Genomic DNA, 6,318 nt, shown 5'->3' on the forward strand with positions numbered 1-6,318 from the left:
TATCTGTCTTTGTCTAATAAATTGAAGCTTACAATTGAAAACTTATCGTTATTTCACTATTTCTATAAGCACATAAAAGCTTTCCTTGTATTTTGAGGTGCTTCATTGTAAAAATCACCTGCAAAGAATCTCAGTTCTTAAAATACAAAGGGGCATAATTCAGTTAATTATTTTGACCTCCAATATTGACTCATATTACACCACACAGTTTAAAATATTTGGCTTATGAGGCTGTTAAAAGCTATTGAATTCAATGCTTTCAAATTCAATTTACTTTTGAAAAAACCGTTAACAGTCTAATCAATGTGGATTATACTCATTCAGATGAATTCAGTTCAGATTGATATGAATGTCGATTTTTATGTCTAGTCTAGTGCAAGATTTTTTTATTATCTAAAAAAAAAATTCAATACACCGTGAAAAAGAGCGCTATGTAAACACACGAAAAGGTTTATGTGACGGCGTTATAGTATAGTTATGTGACACACTGTAGTGAAGCGTATGGATAATGGAATTGTGTATGGGCATGTACAGATAATTTGGGGTGACCAATTTGGTTCGATATTACGGACCCTGAAATTGAAATCTATCCCATTTTATTTGATTTGGATTCGGAATGAATTTACTACAACGAATAAAGCTTTAACTGTAAGCGAAGACGTCTTATCTGTAGTGTAAGAAATTAGACTTAGAATTCTATATATCTAGGCACTTGCAAGAAGTAGCCCTAGCGAGTTGAAAAGAGGCGAGGATTTCTGTTTCCGTTTTTGAGGGGAAAATTTTTAGGAGTGTTTTAAAAATATTCATTTTTCTTTCTCAGTGAAATGAAATGGCAAGTATTATATATCATTGGAAAGGGCATAAAATTCTACATACAGCCATGCTAATATTATTATCTTCCTATATCGTGATTTTGAGAGATGGTCCTTCTTACTAAAAAAAACGTCCTTCTGAGATATTTTTTTAAGTAGCTTCTCTAAAAATTTCAGAGCAAAATATGGTTGCACTCAAAAGTTATAGCTCCCCCAAAAAATAGAACTTGTCCTCGATTGTTTGCAGAAGATTTTCTTATAATATTGATTCACTTCCTGTCGTCTGCTGTGCTTTTTTTTTTTTACTTGAGAGATAACTTCGTCAATCCACATCAAAACTTTACAACTATTTTTCTTACAATATATGCAATTAATGTAAGTTAATGAAAATTGGTTATCCCCAGACGGGTGTCTGGGGATAACCAATTTTTGTTATCCCCAGACGCATGTAGCAAGTGGGCAGAAAGATTTTATGCAAAATGCCAAACTAGGCGTGAAAAATACCAAATATTCTGGAAAAAATACTAGTGGTTGTGTCCCAAAAGTGATATTTAACACAAGATGAAAGTAAATAGTGATCAAATGTCAAATCCAGCTCTTTTAAAAAAAATATTTTAAAGCAAATGGATCAATGAAATTTCTTTTGTTACTTTGATCTGAAAACGTCCAACTGGCAATTCGACTTTTTATTTTTAACCAGGAAGAAAGTTGGTTTTCATCAAATCTGTTCATAGTCCACCAACCATTTAAATTTTCACTACCTACCTACCTGTTAACTTTATTGATCATCTCTTGTTTCTTTTATTTGCTCATTCTGGCCACAATTTTGGGGATGACCGGGAATTATTATTTATTTCGCGGACGAATTCCTAGGCAATGGTGTTGTTCGCCCCAAAGCCCAAAACCGAAACCTATTATTTTCCTGTCTTCTTCGCACAAGACAATACAATTTAGTATCACACGTCCGCAAAACTAGATCCAACAACATATTTTTATTCGAATCAGAGATGAAAATTAACTACCAAAACAAGGAAGCAAAAAGTGTGGAAATATGTTTAGCTCATATATGAATTTAAGATATTCGATAGCGGTGTGGATAGACAGCTCAGTGGGTTAGGCCACCTTTCATTTTACTCCTTTTAGCTGCAGATTCAAACCAGTTGCGACCCCCCCCCCCCCCCCCCCCACACACACACTTTAAAATTTTTTTTTATTTTTTTTTTATTTTTATTTTCTTAAAACTTTTTTTTAATCTTTCTTCCCAATTGATGTTCATTGTTTTCACTCTTGTTCCAAATTCCGAGCAAGAGTTTTTTTAATCAGTTGAATTTTTTATTTCTCCGATAATATTATTTCATTATTTAATTTGCTCTAGATCTATTATTGTTTTTATTTTTTGTTTTGGTCAAATGATAATATTAATAATAATAATAATAATAATAATAATATATAATAATAATAATAATAATAATTGTAATAATTGTTATTATTATTACTATTACCATCATAATCATTATCATATTATTATCAATAATAACACTATTTTTATTATTAATACTCTTATTATCATACTATTATTAATATTATTATTATTATTATTATTATTATTATTATTATTATTATTATTATATGTTTATTATTATTATTTTATTATTATTATTATTATTATTATTATTATTATTATTATTATTATTATTATTATTATTATTATTATTATTATTGTTAACACTCTTCCCTGCTCCAAGGGAAATCTCTCTTTTTCTTTTTTTTTATATTTTGACCTAAACCTTAGAGTTTTTTTGTTTGCTTAACCTTTATGTAAATGTTCCGTTTCTGAGCATGAATTTCTTAAACTGTTTTTATTTTTAAAACAATTATTGTTTTTTTTTTCTCCTCTATCTGACCATTTGGTCGCTCTCTGAATATTTCTGTTTGTTTGCTTTTTAATTATTTATTCTTTTTAGACACTATTTGAGATCGGAGTGGGGAGGAATATATTTGCTAGAAACTAGAAAAAAAAAAAAAGAGAGAGAGAGAGAGAGAGAGAGAGAGAGAGAGAGAGAGAGAGAGAGGAGAGAGAGAGAGAGAGAGAGAGAGAGAGAGAGAGTTTAATAAAAAATTTAAAAAAGAGGTGGGGGGAGGATGGTTGGGACATTTATCCCTTTCAACGTTCTGTAAAAAGAAGACGGAATTAAAAAAACACATTTTTTTTAAAGTGACGTTACCAGGATTCGAACCCACAACGTAGATTCTGGTCAAACTTCCAGGGCAGACGACTAAACCATTCGGCCATGACAGGCACTTCGAAGTCGACGCATATTGTGTATATGTAGCAACAACTGATTTTAATGTTGGTTAATTTTATGTTTTTATAGATATTTTATTAACTTTCCTTATTTCTATGTGCATTTGGAAACATTCCATATTCTGGCATGGGGATAATTGTTTAAAAGAGCGGAGTTTCAAATATGCGTCTGGGGATAATGAAAATTCGTTATCCCCAGACAGGTGTCTGGGGAAAACGAAATTTTATTATCCCCAGACACCTGTCTGGGGATAATCACAGTGTTGATTTTGACGTTTTCCATTCTTTGACGGGCGACTGTTCAATTTTGGGGAGCGGGGGAGCGGAAGTTTTTAAATCACCTATTTTCGATATTTTTAAACACTAATACACCACCTCAAACATTTATCAGTCCATATCTTTGCTTTTATGAGGTCTATTTTCATTTTGAAAAGTTCAAAGTGAACAACTAAATGACGCCGATTCAGTGGTATATTTGGTCTATCTTCATGTGAATAAATATTTTATTGTTGACTTTTCCAAAATTACAATAGGACATTCATTTGCATGTCGTGATCTATTTTTCCCTGATTTCAGCTGTTTCAGCTCTAAACTATACTTTTCTCTCTCAATAAATAATTCTTTTTCTGTTTGCAATGTATTACAGAGATGTTGAATTACCGATGTAAAACTTTCATAGATGTATCTGAAGCAGTTTCTGAATTATACTTGATTATCCATTGGGTTGCTGTGGTTTGGTCACATATTTTCCTATTAAGCTATCTAGATATATAGAGTTTCCACCACATAAACGGTCATAACTTTTTAACCAGTTGAGATAGAGCGATAATTTTTTCACTCCAGTAAATGTTTTAGGTACTCCCCTTTATTTTTCTACGCTAAATTAATACCCATATCACTATTTTGAAAAATTCTTGCACGTTCAAGTGCACTAGGCCTAGGTATCTCGACTGTATTTAACATCTACAACACAACGCAAACGAATAATATTACCATATATTTAAAGGAAAGTCCTCAAAAGTATTATAGACAAAGCTACTATATGATCATCAGCCAGCAAATTATAATATTACATTGATATGTGCCATAAGTTTCGAATAGTTTCATATCTTTGATCACTTGGTGCCTTGTGGTTTCTTTTATAGTCTAATTTTTTCTCTTCAGTAGTGTCGAGCGGAAGTCTCGATGATACCTCAAGTCATCGGCCACCAACACTCAAAACTTCCCGAACTCGATGACCAAGGAAAAGTCGGGAATTCCCGAGAAGTAGCACTTCAACTGAGCTTTGGATGGCTTTTTTGTATTAAAACTTAAAATACATTAAATAAATTCACTTTGTATAATAATAAAACATTGATACCTATAACTATTTTGATCTATTTACGACGTTTGTGTTTTGTTAGCTGTTTAAAATATGATATAACGTCAATACCCAATACCAATGACTAGGTATTGAATGAAAGCACCGATGACTAGAGCGATGCTCGAGACTTTTTTGAATCTCGAGACTCAAAAAAGCATCGAGACGCAAAAAAGTCTCGAGCTTCGCTGGAATCATCGCCGACGAGAGAGGGGTGAACAATGCAGATAGTACACATTGTTAGTAACACGTGCGTCGCTCGCGCAGTATAGTCTCGAGACTCGGGACTCGGGACTCAATACGAGAAGCGTCGATGACCAAGATTCTCGAGACGAGAAAAGCATCGAGAACTAAGTGGAGGTCGGGAAATTCTCAGTCGTCGATGACCTGACTTCTCAAAACCTAAAGCATCGGTGACCTTTTGGTGACCCGATTGCCCTCCCCTACTCTTCAGTAGGAGTTTACAGTCTACAGCTGTTAAAAAGTTGTCGTACTCGTACTATATAAATCTTTATCATTTATCCAATCATTGTCAAATTAATTGTTAAGCAATAATTATTAAAATATCATGTCCTTACCCTACAACTCTTTCCCCGGTGAACTGAGCCAAGAGAAATAAAGAAAGAAAGAGAGAGAGAGAGAGAGAGAGAGAGAGAGAGAGAGAGAGAGAGAGAGAGAGAGAGAGAGAGAGAGAGAGAGAGAGAGAGAGAGAGAGAGAGAGAGGGAAAGAGGAGAGAAAGAGGAGAGAGAGAGAGAGAGAGAGAGAGAGAGAGAGAGAGGAGAGAGAGAGAGAGGAGAGGAGAGGAGAGAGAGAGAGAGAGAGAGAGAGAGAGAGAGAGAAATATAATTCCTACCTCGTGATGAAGTCTCCGTTACGAATCCAATCCTTTGAAGAATACACGATCCAATCTCTTGATTCCGTCCTGTAGTGAATTTTTGAAAAACGTAATAATTGTTAATATTTTGAATTTGTATATAAATAGATTATTGAAGAAATTATGTTTTGAAAGAAATGCAGTCTCACCACCTAATATAATTAACAATAACTTAGATGTTTTTTTTTTTTTTTTTTTTTTTTTTTTTTTTTTACCTCAACAGTTAATCTCTCGAATATGAATTATACCTGGATACCTGGATACCTCTGTATAGAGCTTTTAGACTTGGTGTAGTCTCCTTCGCTCCTCCTCATCTATTAATGATTGGACCAATTTTTATAATTGAACTTGTTTCCTAGGGTGTTGCTTATCTCCAACTCTGCTTTGAATTTATTCAAATTTTTTGCTGATACTGTGGTTTCTTGTAGTTTATTCCAGTTATTTACAATTCTAGATGAAAAAAACTTCCTTCTTTCATTTGTTTTAAAACGTTCTTTTTTCAGTTTCTTGCTGTTTCCTCGTGTCTGAATGTTCTTGTTTGATTTAAGGAATCCTGCCTCTACCCTGTCTATTCCCTTTACTATTTTATATGTTTGGATCATATCTCCCCTTCTTCTCCTGTAATCTAAGGTCGGGAGATTTAATTCTTTCAATCTCTCACAGTATGTTTTGTCTTTCAGGTGTGTGATAAGTTTTGTTGCTCTCCTTTGCACTCTTTCCAAACAGTCTTTGTCTCCCTCAAACTTCGGATACCATATGCAGTTAGCATATTCCAGCTTTGATCTAACCATAGTCTTGTAGATGGTAGTCATGTGTTTTGTTTTCAGATTCTTGAAATTTCTTTTCACTATTCCGAGTGTTTTACTAGCCTTAGATTGAACATCTTTAATTTGCTTCTTGAAGTTTAGCTTCCTATCAATAAATACTCCTAGGTCTTTTTCCCCATTGGATTTCTGCAGGGGTTTT

The 6,318-nt window shown here is 33.3% G+C and overlaps 1 long non-coding RNA gene across 1 annotated transcript in view; it reads left to right on the forward strand.

The window, feature by feature from the left end:
* LOC144972041 (uncharacterized) overlaps positions 1-4,487 on the forward strand; it is a 509,884-nt gene extending 505,397 nt beyond the window's left edge. The window contains exon 2 of the long non-coding RNA XR_013645246.1: positions 4,282-4,487. This is a non-coding gene — a long non-coding RNA (uncharacterized LOC144972041). The remainder of the gene's footprint in view (positions 1-4,281) is intronic.
* The last annotated feature ends 1,831 nt before the right edge of the window (positions 4,488-6,318 follow it).

Source organism: Berghia stephanieae, chromosome 4, assembly GCF_034508935.2.
Source record: "Berghia stephanieae isolate SIO BIC M18660-M18661 chromosome 4, UCSD_Bste_1.3, whole genome shotgun sequence".
Classification (NCBI taxonomy): Eukaryota; Metazoa; Mollusca; class Gastropoda; order Nudibranchia; family Aeolidiidae; genus Berghia; species Berghia stephanieae.